Source organism: Littorina saxatilis, linkage group LG8, assembly GCF_037325665.1.
Source record: "Littorina saxatilis isolate snail1 linkage group LG8, US_GU_Lsax_2.0, whole genome shotgun sequence".
Taxonomy (NCBI): domain Eukaryota; kingdom Metazoa; phylum Mollusca; class Gastropoda; order Littorinimorpha; family Littorinidae; genus Littorina; species Littorina saxatilis.
In genome coordinates, this window is record NC_090252.1 from 15400035 (window position 1) to 15421346 (window position 21312).

General features: G+C 42.4%; 1 long non-coding RNA gene across 1 annotated transcript in view; it reads right to left on the reverse strand.

Moving 5' to 3' along the window:
• Positions 1-879: 879 nt before the first annotated feature.
• The window catches only part of LOC138972194 (uncharacterized), a 34334-nt gene continuing 13901 nt past the window's right edge, over positions 880-21312 (reverse strand). The window contains exon 3 of the long non-coding RNA XR_011457485.1: positions 880-982. This is a non-coding gene — a long non-coding RNA (uncharacterized lncRNA). The remainder of the gene's footprint in view (positions 983-21312) is intronic.

Sequence of the window (21312 nt, forward strand, 5' to 3'; positions counted from 1 at the left end):
AAGAACTATGCTACGTGCAGCAGCTCGCCTCGTGGAGACCGATTGAACGGCGGAAAATACCACAGCACCATCTACGACAGGTTGAAGAAAGGCAGAAGATTTTGATGAACTTGATTCGGTTCTACCTTGGTTAAATAATAGACATGCTACGCGATCGAATCTCAAATCTTGTGTGATATGAAAGACAATGAACATTGAACGGACATTGATGGCGCGACACGTCTGACATGTTGTACATGTCAGTTTGTACGGATATTTTCGAATTCGGTTTCGATATTTGATCTAGTGTTCAAATACTCCTCCCCAATCCATCCCCACTTTGCAATGGGCTCAGAGCCTAAGCAATACAACATTCTGACTTCTGATCTCTCTCTCTCTCACGCTGCCATGTTCTATTTACCCTTAGAACATTCTTTTGATGCTGACGTCATTCCCGTTCTACGTCATTCATTTCATCATACAATCATTCATTCGCTCGGCTTCCTGGCGAGTGGGCGAAAGCTGATTATATCAAGATAAGTTTTGTGTAAATATTTGTTTGTCTGTTCACCTAAAAGACCGTTGGGTCGAAATATCTGTGGTTGTAACGTAATTTTGTCAATAGCAACGTTCCAACAACTTACCTTTCTTGGTTTTTTTATTTTGAATTTGCTAGGTTTTTCCCCTGTGTGGGGTAGGGTCATAATATCGAGAGATAGATGGATCACTGGGGGGTTTTGACATCAATACTTACAACCTGCTGGAAATATAACACAAAAAGACGGATTTTGCTTCCCTTGTTGTTTTCCTTGATTTAATAATATCTGTTTGTGCATATCGTTTGTCTTCTTTTAAGCAACAAATACAACATAGTATTCATACAATAACTCACGGCAGTCCTCTCCAGTGTATCCAAAGGAGCACACGCAGCGTCGCGTGTTGCGTTCCCGGTCGAGTTCACAAGAAGAAGGGGGGTTGCAAGTTGTTTTGTCACATTCTGATACTGAAACAAATATAAGTGATTAAACAATGGCGACTGCACGTGAGAGGGAACAATAAAGAGACACAAAAATATACTTTTTTTTCAATTTGTCGTTGACTTTTTCTAAAACTGAAGGCATTGCTTGATTTGCTGCACAATCAAAACACAGAACAGATAATGTGCCTAAAGGTTGGTGCTGATTCTTGTGATTTGTTTTTATACATCAATAGTTTGATGCCGTTTGTGTAATATACTGACCGAGTAAAAAAGAGAAAATAAGTCGCGTAAAATGAAATAAATACATTTGGTCAATCAGTTGGTATGTTGGTTCGACACTGAAAACCGAAACTCTGTAATCACCAAAACTACTACAGCTGAACCAATACGCTTTGAGCTTTCTTTCTATGGAAAGCATGCAAACTGTGCCGTTACACCTGTTAATCACTTAAGTGACTGCTTCGAAATAATCTTGTGGCAAGTTGTGCTTAATAGGAAAGCAGTTTTCTTCTTAACTTTCGGACCTTTCCTTTTTAATCCAAACTTAACATATAGAATGTATATAGTTTTGGTTTCATGGCAATATGAAGAATATAATGAAATACAATCATATCGTTTTTAAACTTAATATAGTAGCAAAAAGTGATTTTAATCACTAATTTAATGAACATTTTAATTGATACTGATTTAAGCTGAATGCAATCCCATAGTCTGGACTTAGTCAAAGAATGTTTCACCAAAGTCTCAATCAATTTCATGAAAGTTATTTATCGAACAAATGATTGTGTGTGTGTGTGTGTGTGTGTGTGTGTGTGTGTGTGTGTGTGTGTGTGTGTGTGGGTGTGTGTGTATGTGTGTGGGTGTGTGAGTGTGTGTACACCCCTTTAAGGTTAGAGTCACCAGCCTGTTCTGTTTGGGGTCTTTGCTGCAATAACGTTAAGAGGACGTGACACAGTTGTGTCCCCTCCTTCAATCCCACAAGTTGGGGTGTAAAATGTTCCTGGACAAAGGTACTGGTTTGACACTTGTCTGCCTCCTTTTAGCCATGATGTTGACGCTCAAGAACTGATCCTGAATAATACGTTACTGCAACAACAGCTGTAGTGCTTGTTTCTTCTAATATTGCAGTGCATGTCCAAGAAGCGTGACAATATCATTTTTTGTATTTTCATGATCTTAGAATTACACCCAGAGTGAAACGCACATGGTGTTATTTGATCGTATTACCCGTTTGGTGCACCATGTGACTACTTTGACCAACCAGGACTGGTCAGACAGGGACCCTTTTTGTTTATCACTCTAAAACTAAGACAAACTAAAATTTTGAATCAAAACACATGAGGGTGACCTTCTAAAGGAATCACACTTTATTTTTTACAATAATACACATTACCATGTTTAAATACTAAGAAGCCAATTTTTCCGTGGGAGTGGGTTTATAAATAGCAGCTCAACATCCGGATTTTAAGAGTGACATGCTGTGCTCAGCTCAATTAAAAAGTTCTCAAGAATCGAATGAAATTGCATACTTTTGTTTAGGTCAAATGTAGTCTTACGTCATTTCCTTCCTGTTACGTGTTGATTCTGAATCTGTCCATTTCTCTTTGACAAGGAAAAGCAATAACAATGTCTGTTTAACGTGGTATGAGATTGTTGTGGGAGAAATGTAAGCTATTATTATTCATGAGATCAGGTGCATGATTCGCGGCATACTTTCACACGAATGAGGTCACGTAAGCCTCGCATCAATCCAGTATCCATTTGGCTGTTCCATCTAAGGTACCGGACCGTTCAATTATTATTTTGATCGAAATTACCCGGTAATGATAACGTTATTTCTGATAAGCTGACAGATAGTAAGTGATAACAAACATGTTTCAAAAATGATATTAGCATTCGCCTGCCCGATCATGTTGATATTAATTTCCTCAACAAGTCTCATATTTTTTTTTTTCTTAACGACAAGTAGTTACACAAAATGGGCATGCGGTGGTATGCAACAGATAGGCTATGGCTGAACATTGCAGCGATGAAGAAAGTTAAGTTTGTAATTTTTTCGTATTTTCCGCAGGAAATTCAAACACAGAAATGATCGCTTATATATATTGACATTTGGCTGAACGCCACATTATATATACTCAAAAGAATTCAAGGGCCACTCAGTTGGTCATTCACCATTCAAAGCAATTAAGACAAACAACAGAAAACATATATCAGAAGTTTAATTTATTCACTTGTTGTTCGATCGGTTACAATTTCATTAACCAACACGAATTATTCATCGAGAAAATTTCATTTGAATGGACATACCCCCATTTTAAAAATTCAGAACAGAGAGCAATAATATTGGAATCACAAGAGTCAATAACGAGTGTGACCTCCATTGGTATTGATGCAGTCGAGGCAACGCTGACGCATGGACCTGACCAATGTCTGAAGAGTGTTCTGAGGGATCGCCTGCCACTCCTGCTGCAGAGTGTGGAACAGGACGTTGAGGTTTGGTGGAGGAGGATGATTCGCTCGAATCAGTCGCCCCAGGACATCCCAAAGGTGCTCGATTGGGTTCAGATCGGGCGAACGGGAGGGCCAGTCCATCCTGATAACTTGCTGCTGCTGCAGAAACTTATTGACAACCCGAGCTCTATGCGCAGGCGCGTTGTCGTCTTGCAGTGTGGCACCTGGTCCGATGGCCTGAAGGACTGGTATGGCTATGGGACGCAGAATGTCATCCCTGTACGCGATGCCAGTCAGGTTGCCTTGGACACGGTGTAGGGGTGTCCTGTGGTGAAGACTGAATCCACCCCACACCATCAGGGAGCCGCCACCATGTCTGTCGTGCTCCAGAACGGTAGCGTTGCTGAAGCGCTCTCTAGGATGTCTCCAGACGCGAATTCGGCCGTCGTTGAAGGACAGCGTGTAGCGAGAATCGTCGGAGAAGAGAACCCTGGACCACTGCTGCCTTGTCCAGGCCAGATGACGCCGGGTCCAGGCCAGACGAGCTGCACGATGAGCCCTTGTGAGTGGAGGTCGTACCGCTCGCCGCCTTGATCGCATGTTCACCTCGTGCAGACGGTTGCGAACAGTTTGGTCACTGACCAGGATGTTGGTGGCTGTTCGCAGTTGCCCCCTGAACGTGTTTGCAGTGGCGGTTCTGTTACGCAGGGCAGACACGATGACGTAGCGGTCTTCTCTCCTGGTCGTCATTCGTAGGCGCCCAGCCCTCCTTGGTTCTTGCACACTTCCAGTGTTGTTGAAGCGGTCTCTCAGCCTCTGTATGACAGAATGTGTCACTTGCAGTCGCCTGCCAACTTCCCGCACTGCTACGCCTTCCTGGAGCCAGGCCACGGCCATCCATCTGTCAGCATCACTCAGTCGGCGTCTTGGGGGCATGGTTAAAGATGCTCAAGAAATGTGGCCTTAAATACCCGTTGGTCTGCAAAACTGGTTGACGTCTGCTCACAAAAACTACGGCTTACACGTGCATTGCAGTTTTCAGTCTGCGCAGGTGTGCTGCGTCAGCTAGACGCGTTTGAAAAGTTGGCATTTTCACGTAAATTTTGTGTTTCTTTTGTGGCCCCGTGTAGCATTTTGAATAAACGCTCATCTGAACCCTTTTCAAAAACACGTTGTCTTGAACATTGCGTAACACTGTTTGTTGCTTATTTGGCAAAAAAAAACCAACATTTTGTTCAGTCTGCACTTTTTTAACAAACCATGTCAAAAATGACACTGGCCCTTGAATTCTTTTGAGTAGTGTATGTATGATGATGTATTCTGTGTCGATTGTGAATGTATGGTGGGGTGGGATGGGGTGGGGGGTATGATGTAATTTAATGTACGATGATGTATTTGGTGTTTGATAGTGTATGATTGTTTGTTAGTTGTAGATTATAGTACGATTTTTGATGTTGTAATGTTTGTGCGTGTGTTATAATGCAATATGGTATGATGTCACACGCATTCCTTCTTTGCCACTACTAAAGCAAACGTGTGCAAGATTGTATGTTACACGCTTTGATGCCGAAATCAATTATTTTGATTATGCATTTATTTCTGAACATTTTTACCTTTACATACATTCAGTCACTACCTTAAACACTTATGTTTTCAGTATTCATTTCAAGTGATCACGAACGTAGAAAAATGGGTATCAAAGCGTTGTTACATTTTGTTGTGCATTCTGAATAGTGTGCCAACAGGCCTTGGTCAGTCAATCACGTTTTATCTGTGTACTAAGTGTTTGACGGTAAAAGAATAACACCAACCCCGTTCTCCTGTATATAACTGAAAGCCACATTTTCTTCTTCATTCAATTTCTGTTTTCAAAAGCTTCGTCAACTTTCCACTTACACGACACGGTCCCTTTACCAAGCTTCAATGAAGAACCCTGAATACGAAAGGTCAAAACAAAACAATAGGTACTACTTTCACTATCGTCGTCTGCAACGAAAACCGAAAATGGTGAAACGTTTTGCTACGTACACAGAGGACGAAATTGCAAAGAAAAGATCGAACCTTACACCTGTGACTAGGAAAAGTTGCATAGACAGTTCCGTGCGGATCTTACCACGTATCAACGTACATCCGATGCTCAGAACCTACAGATGGGTGACGCTTTGGCGATTGAGGCTTCGTCTTCAGCTCTAACACGCACGCAGACAGTCAGGCAGGTCTAATCTGCACCAGCGGTGATGGAAGGTTTGGATTTAGAAACACTCGAATGTTACTTCGACAAGATAAACGAACCGAAAGACGAAAGTGTGCCCCAAATTCGGAAAATATTCTTTCAAAACTGCACTGTAAACAACATCAACATCACTGTGAGAAAAAGAACAATCCAAACACAACCAGTTCTCCTGTGGAACATTTCGGGTGGACTTTCCCACAACCTGACCTACAAAAATTCTCTGTGTTCGTTCGCGCTTTGCATTCAATCTGTGTTAGTGCGCGCGTGTTGGTTTGTGCTGTTTGGTTCAAAAAAAGTTTATTTTTTTCATTGAAAGATTCAGAAACGTTGGTTGATACTTTGTTAAATGCATTCAACCAGAAAAAGACACGAAACGAATTGGACCTATCTTCTGCGCGCATGCGTGTGTACGGTATGTGTGAAAAGGCAATTCTGTTGTCAGTCTGGTTTTGTGCCTGTTATTTTGTCCCCAAAAACTCATTTATATCTTTCTATGCCTATGCTGTGAGACATAATCGCCATTACGAGCTAGTCGTGTGACAGAGAGTTTTCTTGTACGGAAGGTGATAAGAAAGCGGACGTATTTCTGCGTACATTCGCTTGACTGAATGGTTAGTCACGCCTCAGCGTTCTTGTTTTTGTATTGGAATCGTTGCTGCAATGTTTTTCCGTTAGTACGAAATTGCTGACAAGCTTTTTCTCCCGTTCCAAAGTCGAATACTGTTGAAAATTCGGTTTTCTGATGCAAGCCAGTGTATGAAACCACTTCATTTCATAAAATATGATTGGATGTGTGCAGCTGTTAGCGTATGTTCTGTTTATTTAATGATATATTTTTGATAAATGACCAACGACTTGCAGTCTGTTTGTCAAAGCCGCGAAGAGTAGGAATCTGGTGGGGGGGAACAACTCTTAACAGCACAGTACGAGATTTAAGGGCCTTGAAACACTGCTAAATGCGCTGGTTCGTAGAAAGGAGACTTTAATTCAGAAAACATTCTACAAACAAAAAATATTGTGAAGTCAACACACACACACACACACACACACACACAAATTTATATAGGTTACACACTCCGAGTTCTAAATATCGTGGATATTTTCCCTAGGGTCGATTTTCAGGTATTAGCGAGCCTTTAGCGAGGTAATACCTAAAAATCTACCCGAGGGAAAATAATTATGCACAATATCTAGGACGAGGTGTGTAAGCTTTTTATCCCATTACTTCGACGTTTTCATTAAAAACACTAGCTTTTTTCAATAAAACCTGCCGGTGCCTGTTTTTAACTTGCCAAAAGCCTCCGCGGACAAAATTCATGTCAATTAATTCATGCGCAAAGCTAGTTCCGTTTTGTCTGCATAATGGACGGCGTCATTCGACTTGTATGTGGACATTCAGTCATTCATATTGCTTATGTGTGGCCATTTCTGCGAAAAAGGATAATCTTGATCTAAGCCTCTGATTGGAGAAACGCGGGGTCAAAGTTAGAGCAAAATGTAAACAAACTTTGCTGTGCTGACTGATGCCCACTTCAAGTTGAATTTCTAAAAATTTAATGTTCAATGAATTATCAGCGATAGTACAATGAACAGCAATTTAAAGTAATGGAAAATAGTCTTGGGATCAACATTACAAACTTCTAAAAATGTTTATGTTCATTCCTCCTCAGGAAAAACACATCGAACCGATGACAAGTTGACTGCGATGATGCCGAAAATGGCGACAGAGTGTTTTGTTGTGCTTCGAGAAAAAAATTTTCGTCGCTAGTTTTGGTCAAGTTAAAACAACTTACCTATTTTTTTGGTTAATGTTTGACAGTAAGCTCAATATAAACTTTCATCTGGAAGCACATTCAGCAAAGTGATGTAGCCAAATCATCACACAGCTACATTTCACTAGACGGATCTATACGCATAGTTCAGGTAGATCTGACTTTCACGCGACCGTAGCACTGTACGAAAAAGCAGACGACAAACGCAGTTGCCCGATGAAGAACAGTTACTCCCCGTTTTCATCTTTAGTTGCTTCCCTTGCTAAATTTACTGATATTTAGATCAGTGGTTACTGACTGGGGCATTCTGTTCTTTGCAGCTGTGAATTCTGATAGTGGAAGGGAAAGTCAGTCTTCTCAGTTCTCAGTTGAACACGGAATGTTCTGCTGACAGAAGTCACTTTGGGATAAGACAACGATTTTGTTGACGAGGTCAATGCTGTTGATTCAGAATAATTTTGTTGCACTTCGCCCGGACATTTGTGACTCCGAAGTCGAAGCAGATACTTTGATTACGATGGTGTTGTGAACGTTCATGATGACAACGCACACTACTAAGGCCTAAAAAAAAAATAGGTGTGGTTACGGTAACCCGATCTACCCTATTTTTAGGGGCCGATCCTAAAACTTTTTATTACATTTGTCACAACAAAACAAAAAACACAAAAAAAAACGAGTGCAAAAAACGCAATGAAAGCGAAAGCGCCCGTGTCGCACACTTATTTCCCTGTCAAGTAGGTTTAATTTGTACACATTAGAAAAAAAAGTAAAAAAAAAAAAAAAAGTGATTGCCTACCTACCTACCCTATTTTTTTTGGCTATGTTACCGTAACCACACCTATTTTTTTTTTTGGCCTAATCAGTTATATAGTTCTCCAAGAGCATAGGCCCATTGCGAAGCAAGGTCTTCCTCTTCCTGATCGTTTGAATGCCCGGACATCGTAAATGAGAACCTGTTGCTCTTACCGTTTGCTGTCTCCACTTAGATCTATGACAGGCTACAATTTCAGGTAAGTTACCATATAGACTGCAGTGTGTGTGTGTGTGTTTTGTGTGTGTGTGTGTGTGTGTGTGTGTGTGTGTGTGTGTGCGCGCGCCCGCAGCTTGTGTGTGTGTGTGTGTGTGTGCGTGTGTGTTTGTTGTGTGAGGGTTTCTCTCTGTGTGTGTGTGTGTGTGTGTGTGTGTGTGTGTGTGTGTGTGTGTGTGTGTGTGTGTGTGTGCGAGCGTGTGTGTGAGAGAGAGTGAGAGATAGAGAGAGAGAGAGAGAGAGAGAGAGAGAGAGAGAGAGAAAGAAAAAGAGAGAGAGAGGAAGAGAGATAGAGAGAGAGAGAGGGAGAGAAAGAGAAAGAGAGAGAGGGAACTCGAACTCGAACTCGAAAACTTTATTACCGAGGGATGATAGCATTAGGTCCATATGGTCCTTTCTTACAGCTAGTCCCTACTACAATACACACATGAAACAAAGAACAAATATGAAGAATAAAAAAATACATAAAAAAATTCAAATAACACGAAATTATGTAGGGATAAGTATAACAAAATAAAAAAATAAAACATTCAAAAGTGTGCTTGTTAATGGAAGCATACTATACACTTTCTCTTTCACACATCCTCACACACACTCGCACACATTGTACACCGACTTAGTCGTTAGAGAGGTGCTTTCGGAGCTGTCTTTTAAAAGAAGATAATGACAGACATGACTTGATATTTACAGGTAGTGAATTCCAAAGGAACGCGCCAGAATAAGAAAAACTAGTTTTAAACAAATCGATGCGGGGCCTTGACAAGGCAAGGTTATTTCGAGTGTTTGAATAATATGACGGAGATGATTTGAAGAGTTGTATAAGATATGTTGGGGCGTCCTTATAGACGACTTTAGGCCCCCCCCCAAAAATAGGTGTGGTTACGGTAACATAGCCAAAAAAAATAGGGTAGGTAGGTAGGTAATCACTTTTTTTTTTTTACCTTTTTTTTCTAATGTGTACAAATTAAACCTACTTGACAGGGAAATAAGTGTGCGACATGGGCGCTTTCGCTTTCATTGCGTTTTTTGCACTCGGTTTTTGTTTTTTGTTTTTGTTTTGTTGTTGACAAATGTAATAAAAAGTTATAGGATCGGCCCCTAAAAGTAGGGTAGGTCGGGTTACCGTAACCACACCTATTTTTTTTTTTAGGCCTTATACATAAATGAACATTTATTATACAAAAGCTGCTTTTTTAAGCTTAACATTCCAATACTTTTCATCTTTTCCTCTGTAGAAAGAGATGGACTGGGCAGAACTAGTTTAGCAGCTCTGCGCTGGAGCGAGTTAAGCTTCTTCAAGTGAACTTCACTACACCCGTCCCATACTATGGAAGCATAATCAATATGGGGTTTTATGTGGGCATTGTAAAATAGTTTTCTTGTGTCTAGATTAATAATGCTTTGTAACTTTGACAAAAGAAACAGGTTTTTAGCAATGTTTTTGCAGATTCCATTGATGTGAGTCTGCCATTTGAGATTATTATCAACAGTAAGTCCAACTAAACGGTGCTCAGCTACTTGCTCAATGGAGTGCTCATTTAGGGACAGACTCAGAGTCATTTCTGAAAGTTGATGTTTTTGGCGAGTGCTGATTATCATAGACTTTGTTTTAACTGGATTAATAAGCATACGATTTGCAGAACACCACTCAGAAACATCGTTTAGGCTCTGTTGTAATTTGTCTTGAATTTGTGCAGGGCTTTTCCCTGTTGCATGTAAGGTAGTATCATCTGCTAACATATGACACTCAACAGATTCAGACTGTAGGTACAAGGGCAAATCATTTATATACATGCAAAATAATACAGGTCCCAAAACAGACCCCTGTGGCACTCCACATTTCACAGTGCCCTGAGAAGAGTACGTATCGTGTACGTATACAGATTGAGCCCTCTCTCTAAGATAAGAGTAAAAAAAAAAGCGACAGTGCTAGAACTTTTCAAATAACATTTTAATTTCTGTAGAAGGATCTCATGATCCACGAGGTCAAAAGCTTTTTTTTAGGTCCAAGAAAACATCACCAGAAATGTCTAACCTATTAATGGATGAGTACCATGAATCAGTTAATCTGGCAAGGGCAGTGTTACATGAATGTTGAGAGCGAAAACCAGACTGAAGTTGATGCAAGAGATTGTGGTCCTCCAAATAAGTAACCAGATGTTTTTGAACATGCCTTTCAAGAGGCTTAGATAATACAGATAACAAAGATATAGGTCTAAAATCATTTAAATCTTGAGAACCTTTTTTCTTTGGCAAAGGTATGACTTTCGCTTTTTTAAATTCTTTTGGAAAAACATTGTGTTGAATACATAAATTATAAACGTAAGTCAGAGACTCTACTATATAAGGAGTAGACAATTTTAATAATTTATTTCTTATTTCATCAAGTCCGGAAGATTTTTTTATTTTCTAACCTTGCTATGTACTGGCCAACTTCATGGATGGCCATTATCGGAATAACAAACGCATCCGTGTTTCTTAATTTTTCATCACAGAACATCTGCAAGCGTTCACAACAGAGAGAGAGAGAGAGAGAGAGAGAGAGAGAGAGAGAGAGAGAGAGAGAGAGAGAGAGAGAGAGAGAGAGAGAGAGAGAGAGAGAGAGAGAGAGAGAGAGAGAGAGAGAGAGAGAGAGAGAGAGAGAGAGAGAGAGAGAGACGGGAGGTATTACACACCGGTACGACCGAACATAAGGTATCAATAAACTCCTCTTGTGCAGCTGGTTAAAGTATTCCCTCATACCTCAGAGATATACCTTCACTCGGTCGGAGCGACGTCACGTGACATTTTATATGGTGGAAGAGAATGCTGTCGCTTACTTTCCACCCTCAGTTCGGTAAGACTGAAACGATGCTCAGTCACGGAAAGAACTATCCAAACTTGCAAGCACAGCCGCGGTTGTCCTGTAAGTTCCCGATCCATGTGAGTTGTGTTCGTGAGCGGGATTGACACCCTGACGCGACCTCTCACTACTTTTACCTGTTTGACTGTTTTATGAAAGTTTGTATCGACTGATTTTAGTACCAGAAGCTTTCTGATGGAACCGTCTACACAGTGGTATCTTTTTCTACGAAATCTGTCCATGGATCCCCGAGCTTTCTTCATCTTTGTCGTTTGGCTGTCAGCCATCACAGTGCAGTGTTCCGTAGGCCTGTTCAGCGACCTGCTTGGCCAGTTAGCCAGCAGTTGTAATGACAGTGCGCTTTACGTCAACAGTGGCGTAGGCCTACGTGTGCCAGGTGTGCCATCCAGTTGTTCTGTGCGTCGGTGCTACACAAGAGAACAGCTGCTGAAATTGGACTTGAATACAGGCAGTCCTCCTGTGACCCCCTCTCCCTCTCTTGGATTACCTCTGACCTCCGCTGATCATCCTCTGGCCTCCACTCTTGGATTACCTTGCTCTACGGTGCCCTTCGCACATGGATTACCTGGTCCTCTGTCGCTGCCATCGTCGATGTCTTCTGCTTCCAGCTGTGTCGCTAGCGATGGGTCATCGCTGTGTTGTCGCCTTAATGACAACGGTATCCACTGCCGCCAGCTGCCGTGCCTACGCAACCGCCCAAAGAAGGCACACAGGGGGCATCGCCGCAGACCGCGACTGAGGAGTGGGGCAGTGCTTCCAGACGTACCAGATCGTAAGCCACGAACACAGGCCACACCCCCCACCTCCTCCTCCACACCTCTCCACATCGCACTCTTCAACGCTCAATCAGTCTCATCAACACAACAAGCATGCAAACGCACAGACATTGTAGACTACATCACAGATAACGACATAGACATTTTAGTTCTTACCGAGACTTGGTTGAAGGAAAACGGCGATGAAAGTGTCTGTGCCGATTTAACACCACCGAACTACTCTCTGCGATCATATCCCCGCACCACCGGCCGCGGTGGAGGAATAGCCGTCATCATCAAGAACACTCTAGCTAAACATGTCTCCTTTAACACTGTGCTGCCGTTTAAACACACCTCGTTTGAGTGTGTACAGGTGACATTGGCGCTCCATCAAAAACCCGTTCAGTTATTCTGCATCTACAGACCACCCCCCAACGCAAAGAACAAACTCACTGACACTATGTTTTTCTCAGATTTTCATAATCTGCTTGATCACTGCAACACGTTGTCTGGAACCCCTGTTTTGATTGGTGATATCAATGTTCATTTTGATGACTGTAACCACCCGTCCACTGTCAAGATGTTAGACTTGTTAGATGTTTTTCAGTACACACAGTCTGTCAGTCAACCAACACACAAGAAGAACCACATCCTTGACTGGGTTATGCATAGGCCTGATGACCATATTGTTCAGTCTGTAACTGTTTCTCATGTTTTATCTTCAGATCATTTTTGTGTTTTGTTCGATCTGATGACTAGGCCCCCCACCCCACCCCCTGTTTTCACTTCTGTCCGTTGTCTGCGTACGATGGACAAAGATAGTTTCAGGGAAGAGCTGCAGACTGCGCTGTCCCCTTCTCTTACAGCTGATCAGCTTGAAGTTGTTCTCCGTGCCGCTCTAGATGTCCATGCTCCCAGCTTGCGTCGCCGTGTCCGTCCGTCCAAGTCAGCACCGTGGTATCCTGCTATTAGTGAGGAACTGCGTGATGCAAAGTGTGAGCGTAGGCGTGCCGAACGCAAGTGCCTTCAGACGGGTCTCACTGTACATAAGCAGATTTTTAACTACACCAAGAACGTTGTAACCAAGATCGTACACTCCGCTAAGACACCTTTTCTGCAGACTCAGATTGCCACTTGTTCTTCTAGCAAGAAACTGTTTGATATTTGCAACCGCTTGACTGGCCGCACTAAGGTGTCCCCACTCCCCACTGTATTTCCTGTCAGTGAGCTGCCTGATGTTTTTAGTGATTTTTTCATCCAGAAAGTAGCTGATATTAGATCAGAACTGGACACGCTAGCTGTTAATTCTGCTGCACCAACTTATGTTGATGCTTCCCCTGCCTGTACGTTTTTAGCATTCCAGAAAGTCAGTGAGAAGGACCTTAGAGAGATTATTTTGAAATCCAAACCTACAACTTGTCCACTTGATGCATTGCCCACACCATTACTTGTTGAAAACCTTGATCTTCTGTTGCCTGTTCTCACCCAGATTGTTAATGATAGCCTGTTGTCTGGTGTTTTTCCATCATTGTTCAAAACTGCACTTGTGAAACCGCTCCTTAAGAAATCCAATCTCGATGTAAATGTCTTAAAGAACTACCGCCCTGTTTCTAACCTTTCATTTTTGTCAAAGATCATTGAGAAAGTAGTTTTAAAGCAGCTGTTAGTGTATTTAAACACTCATGATCTGATCTCGCATTCTCAGTCAGCATACCGTCCTTCTCACTGTACTGAGACTGCCCTGCTCAAGGTGACCAACGACATTCTGTCTGCTCTGGATGGTGGTGATGTGTCTGTGCTCACCCTACTGGACCTCTCGGCAGCGTTTGACACAATAGATCATGTCACGCTGCTGAGCAGGCTCCAGACCCTGTATGGCATCTCTGGTCCAGCGCTGGCATGGTTTGAGTCCTACCTTACGGATAGAACTCAGGCTGTGCTTGTCGATGGCCAGAGATCAGCCCCAGCCCCCCTTGTTTTCGGTGTCCCTCAAGGCTCTGTACTTGGCCCCGTCCTCTTCATTATGTATACCAAACCCTTGTCTGCCCTCATTCAAAATCATTCCGTTTCAAACCAGTCTTTTGCTGATGATACCCAGTTGTATAAGCCTAGTTCCCCCGCAGAGACACATGCCACCATAATAATAATAATAATAATAACGGGCATTTATAAAGCGCCTTATCAAAAGTTCAAAGCGCGGGACAACAATACATGTATACAAAAATCATACAATCACTGTCAGATTCAAACAACACATCATGCACATCTCACATCCCCAGACTCTATACTAAGGAACTATCCGTAGTGTTGTTGGAACAAGTGAGTTTTCAAATTGGACTTAAAAGATGAAATGGATGGAGAGTGACGTAATTGAAAGGGGAGTGAATTCCATAACTGAGGTCCATAATACGAAAACGTGCGGAAGCCATGAGCCTTGCGTTTAAAGCGACCTTGACAGAGAAGTCGAGCATCATCAGAAGAACGAAGGGTGCGAGAGGGAGTGTAGAGAGAGACCAGTTCAGAAAGATAGGCAGGTGCCGATTCAGAGATGATATTGTAGCAGAAGCAGGCAGCTTTATACCTAATACGTTCAGATACAGGAAGCCAGTGAAGTTCTTTCATGAGAGGAGTGCAGGGTTGTCGATGCTGTGCTCTGAAAATGAGACGTGCAGCAGAGTGTTGTACTTTTTGCAAGGGTTGGAGAGTGGAGTCAGGGCAGCCTATGAGAAGGGAGTTGCAGTAATCTAATCTGGACAGAATGCAGGATGTAACGAGAGTTTTAGTGGCATCAACAGTGAGAAATTTTCTTATGGAACCTATTCTTCTGATCTCAAAGTAACATGTCTGACAGACTTTTTTGATGTGTTGTTTCATTGAGAGGTGGGAGTCCATGATGAACCCAAGATTCCTAGCACTATCATAGAGAGAAATGTCACTAGAACCTACTGTGATGGAGGCTGGAAGGGAAGTGGTCGAACAGGAAGCTCCAGAGAAAAGAAGAAATTCAGTCTTGTCATCATTTAACTTGAGCATATTGTTTGTCATCCATGATTTAATATCTGAAGTGCAGTTTTGGAGAGTGTGCGTCACCGCTTGGATTTCTGTAGGCTTGCATGCTTGTTGGAGTTGTGTGTCGTCTGCAAAGAGGTAGTGATTGACTGCGTGTTGCTTGATGACGGCAGAGAGAGGAGTGGTGTATAGTACAAATAAAACTGGGCCTAGAACTGATCCCTGGGGAACGCCGAAACAGAGAGGAGATGGAGGAGATGAGAGATTATTGACAGACACATACTGACTACGGCCCTGTAGATATGAACTAAACCAGTGAAGAGCGGTAGAGTGAATGCCAAAAACAGATTCGAGACGAGAGAGCAGAACAGAGTGATCGATCGTATCGAACGCAGCTGAGTTATCCAAGAGAAGCAGAACTGATAGGTCATCATTATCCAGAGCAGAAAGAATGTCATTCACAACACGAAGCAAAACAGTCTCGGTGCTGTGGCCAGCCCTATACGCTGACTGAAGAGGGTTGCAGAGGTTGTTGGTTTCAAGGTGGGAGAGAAGCTGACTAAGCACTACTTTTTCCAGAATTTTAGAAATGAATGGCAAGTTGGAAATAGGCCTATAGTTTTTCAACTGATTTTTATCCAGAGATGGTTTCTTGATCAAAGGTTTAACTACTGCAGTTTTCAAGTCCATTGGCACAGTGCCAGAAGTGAGAGAAGAGTTGATTATGTTGGTTATGATGGGAAGAAAAAGGTCAAGGTTTTCATAAAACAAGTTGGTGGGGATGGGGTCTAGCTCACAAGACTTTGGCACTGTGTTCTTCAAAATCTTCAAAACAAACTGCTCAGATACAGGAATGAAGCTATCCAACAAAGAACCAGAGAATTGTGAAGCCGGAGGCGAAGCCACTGGTGGAGGAAAGCTATTTCTGATGGTTTCGATCTTCTCAGTGAAGTAGTCAGAAAATACAGTTGGCAGGTCCTTGGGATCATGGGTGGAGGGGAGGCTGGAAACCGTCTGTTTTCCATCCAGACCATTCAGACCTGTATCTTAGATGTTAAGTCATGGATGGTAGAAAATAAGTTAAAACTAAATGATGATAAGACAGAGGCACTTCTGTGCATGAAAAAGTCCACTAAGTTCCCAAATTCTCAACCTTCGTCTGTCCAAGTAGGAAATACCGACATCTCTTTCTCTTCTTCAGCTAGAAACCTCGGCTTCACCATCTCCTCAGACATGACACTCAACAAGCACATCTCCAACATCTGTAGGTCCGCATACTTTGAACTCCGCAAGATCGCAACCATCCGCCATACACTGTCCGTTCAAACTACAAACACTCTAGTCTGCTCTCTTGTTCTTTCTAAACTTGACTACTGTAACTTTCTTCTCTCTGGCTGTCCACTCTACCTCCTGCACAAACTACAGAAAGTTCAAAATTCTGCAGCACGCCTGATCCTCAAAGCACGAAAAAAAGATCATGTCACACCACTTCGCCGCACACTCCACTGGTTACCCATCCAAGCCCGCATTGAATACAAACTGTCCACTCTCTGCTTTCACTTCTTCTCTGCCTCGTCTCCTGCTTATTTCTCTGAACTTCTCACTGTATACACTCCTGCTAGACAACTCCGCTCCTCTTCTGATAGCCGCACCCTAGTCATCCCACACACAAAATCAAAAGCATATGGACAACGCACTTTTGCATTTTGCGCATCTACTCAATGGAACTCTCTCCCCTCTCACATTCGCCACTCTCAGTCAGTACAGTCATTCAAGCGAGCACTCAAAACTCACCTCTTCCAGAAACACAACTCCTAAAGTCGCAACATTTTGCCATCCTGTTCTGTAACGGTTCCATCTCTATTCAGCTTGTTATTTTTGTCTTTTGTTTAAATTATTATAAATATAATTTTTCACTGCAGTAGTCCTTTAACTTTAACCCTTAGCTGTAAGCTAGATATGCACAAGTCATGTCGGTGCCACATAATGCTGACACACATGTTCCTGTGCATAGTTTATGGATAACGTGTAGTTGGGAAGTTAAGAGTAGAAATAATTAGTATTTAGTGTAGGAGGAGGGTTGGGGGTGGGTAGGGAGGGGGTGGGTATGGTTTACTTTGAGCAGGTCGGTTTCAGTTTTAATAAACAATTCTAGAGAATTGTGTATCTTATATTTGAGTCTTTCGTGTTTTAGACATTGATGCATTTAATAGTTTTAACGAGTTGCCTTTTGTTTTATCATTCTGGTGTTTATCTAAATGTGCTGTGTATCTTATAAGAAGTTCTTAAAAGTTCGAAGTTATTTTAGCATATAGGTTTTTTATGGTCTTAACAGTTAAATATGTATTACGTTATCATTAAGATTCATGCTTTGTTAGTACTAAGCAGTTGTTTTAATCAGTCTGGTTTTCTCTTGTTTTCATCTTATGAACATTCTAAATGTTAGACTAACTTATTGTCTTGTACAGAATAACAACTGTGTGAATGGTGCTATACTGAATGAAAGAGTGTGACATGAAGTTCTTGTACATCATTGCAAAGAGTGTGAATGACGTTTTAGTTTAGATGTCAAGCGCTTAGAGCAAGCCTTTTTAACGAAAGTTTTTGATTTAGCGCTATATAAATGTTCTTCTTCTTCTTATTATTATGTTAAACCCTCATCCTCAGAAGGAAAACTAGCGACAGCATTCTCTTCCATCATATAACATGTCACGTGACGTCGCTCCGACCGAGTGAAGGTATATCTCCGAGGTATGAGGGAATACTTTAACCCGCTGCACAACAGGAATTTATTCTTAACTTAGCTTCGGTCGAACCGGTGTGCAATGGGTGGAGGGAGGGAGGGAGGGAGGGAGGGAGGGAGAGAGAGAGAGAGAGAGAGAGATAGAGACAGAGAGAGAGAGAGAGACACACAGAGAGAGAGAGAGAGAGAGAGAGAGAGAGAGAGAGAGAGAGAGAGAGAGAGAGAGAGAGAGAGAGAGAGAGAGGGGTAGATAGAGGAAGAGAGATGATCATGACGATGATGATTTTGATGATGATGATGATGATGATGATGATGAATTGATGATGATGATGATGATGATGATGATGATGATGATGATGATGGTGGTGATGGTGGTGGTATGTGTGTACGTGTAGTATGTTTTCAAACTCCTCTTTTTTATTTAACCAATGTTACTCTCTTTCTCTCAGTTTGCTGGCGTGGAACAGCAAAGAAGTCCAGCAATTCACCGGACAGTGCAACAACAAAAGACAGAAGTGCCTGGCCACAAAGCAGGTGTTCGACAGAATGGGGCAACAGCAATGTCCAGCCGGTTCCAGTTCCAAGGAAATCAGCATGGTTTATCCTTGGGACTTTGCTCAGTTGGAAAAGACATATTAATACTTTACAATTTGTCAGTACTTAAAAAAAAGGGGGGGAACAATACCGTTATATTTGTGTTTATGTGCTGTTTTCTCCAACAAAGAAGGCCGCGGTCAATAAATATGAAACAAAAGTCGATATGCCCCCCGATCATCATTTTGGTAGTGAGAAAATAAGTGCACAATCAACCCAGGGAGCCATGCTTTGAAACACGGGTTCCGTGCTGATAACCACACGAGTCCTGGTTTGATAACCACTGGCAATCAAAGCTGGCGTGTGAAAGCAACTTTCTGTGTTTTGAGTTCATACAATGTTGGGATGAATATGTCAGGTTTGAGGAGGCACAGTTCTGTAGGTTCATCTCGGTATTCCACCCCCTCGGCTTTCTGTTGTAAATATTAAGCTGAGCGATCGAATGAGGAAGCTACGTTTCAAAGGTCACAGAATATTTGCGTCGTGCAGCGAAGGAAAGAATCGCAATCTTGTTTCCGACTCAGTACCTCTTTGTTTTTCATTAGACCTGCCATTCTCGGCTTTGTTAGATGTTTGCATATCTTGTTGCTATTTTCTTTGCTTTTATTATTGTTTCTTATTTGTGCTTCGTTTATCGAATTCGATACAACTTCTTGTGCACGGGTCAAAATGTGTGTGTCAGGGGTCGTTTTACTTGAACTTGACGTTCGTGTTTCTCCGAACGTCTGTGTATCGAAACACAGATACACGCACTCCATGACTCTGTAAGAAGACAAAACATATCGCTAGGTTTCATTTGTTTTTGATGAATGTATGACCTTTCATGAAGTAGTTTTGTTTTTTGTTTACTTTTGTCAGTTTGCCAGTTTGTTTTTGGAACTTTGCAAAGCAGTGTCGTGTCGTCTGTTTAGGTCTGGGGAAACATTGGGTTTGCTTTTGATTATCCATGTATAACCTGTTTCCTGCAACTATGGTAACCGGGTATTTATTGCCTGGGGAACATGAGATTTATTTCCCAGGTGCTTGTGAATGAAAACTCGTGAAAATGATGACAAATTCAGTTGTCACATTAAAGGTGACCCAAAGCTTCAATACTTCGCCTGTTGTAGACGTTAAGCGATACAGCCTGGAAGTTGTATGTCAGTACTGAGAGTCGGTCGCGGTACATCGCTTTCTACTTTGTCCCGGTCTTGAGTTTGAACACCTAAGGTTGGATACATCTAACACCTCACATCCCTTTCTCTTCCCATATCTTAACTGTATCTTTTCGTCTTCTTCTTTTCATGTTGATGCCACTCGCTCATTTGTCGCTGAACCCTGCATTGACTGATTCACACAAGCCCGTCTAGCAGACGACAGTTCGAACAGCCTTGAACAGCACGGTTGCAAGCAGATTCAGCTATCAATCGAAGCAATACACTTAAAACCAAAGCAAATAACCAGATGAGAAAACCTAACGTTTGATTTGACTTCACAGTGACTCTTCTGATTATGCTTCTGGCGTTGGAATGGATCTCAACGGGTTACCAGCTACGACAACTTGTCCAGAGTTATGCAACGGCATTGAATCGCTCAGGCCTTTGACAGTCGATGTCAGTTTCAGATTGAGTTTTAACTACCAGATGACTGGGTTGTGTTATGATTGCGCGCGCGTTCTCTCTCTCTGCCTCTCTCTCTGTCTCTATCACTCGTCTCTCTCTCTCTCTCTCTCTCTCGCAGATAATCTATTCAATAGCCCCTTAGCCCCTCCGTCTGCGTCTGCGTGTCTCTCTCTCTCTCTCTCTCTCTCTCTCTCTCTCTCTCTCTCTCTCTCTCTCTCTCTCTCTCTGTTCTGTGTAGATGGCTGTCTGGAGTATCGTCCCTTGATCCCACTCGCGATACTCGTTGAACATGCCTTTGACCAAGCAGTCGCTTCGGCCAGCGAAGTATCTCGACTCCGCTCTTTAAAGGACCCCAACAGACTTTTTTTGGTGTCAAAAACGCGTTCATTTGCGTTTTGGCGGGACTTAGGTGAACCAGGCATATGTATGCCGTAGGAAACTGTTTTCTCACCTTCCCTCACAGGGTTTAGTTTATTTCGGAATCGTTTTGGGCCATAATCCGACGAATTTCGTGGCTGAAGCGAGGCGTTTTCGCGTTCCGATCTGGCGGCCATTGTATCGCGAACGTCCGCGAGAGTACGGAAGTGGTGAATTCTGGGTAAATTTCCGATGACGTCACAACCAGTGAAGCAACTTTAGCTGCTGAACCTTACAGTTTTGAGCCTGGGGGTTAAAATCAAGGGTCTGCGCGTCCCGTGATTAGTATTTTTTTTTTACAAATCACGTTAATGCTCCCGATATTTTCTTGTCATCTTTAAAGTCAAGGCATAAAAACAAAATCCCTTGACTTTTGGGGTAGCGCGACAGTTTATGTTTAGATTTTTTTTTCATTACTAGATTGTCCCGTCGCTGGGACAACCGGGTCACTTCCTCCCAGTGGAAAGCGAGCAGCAACATAGTCGCGCTACCCCAAAGTCAAGGGGTCTATGGGACTTTTTTCTCTTTTCTTTATTGTCCCATCGATGGGAAATTCGGGTCGCTTCCTCCCTGTGGAGAGCTAGCAACAACAGAGTCGCGCTACCCCAAAGTCAATTAATCTATTAGATTTTTTTTCATTCCTCTATTGTCCCATCACATTTCACAACTTGAACACATACCACAACTTCAACACATTACCACAACTTGGACACATTACCACATCTTGGACACATACCACAACTTGGACACATACCACTACTTGGACAACTTGGACACATACCACTACTTGGACAACTTGGACACATACCACTACTTGGACACATACCACAACTTGGACACATACCACATCTTGGACACATACCACAACTTGGACACATTACCACAT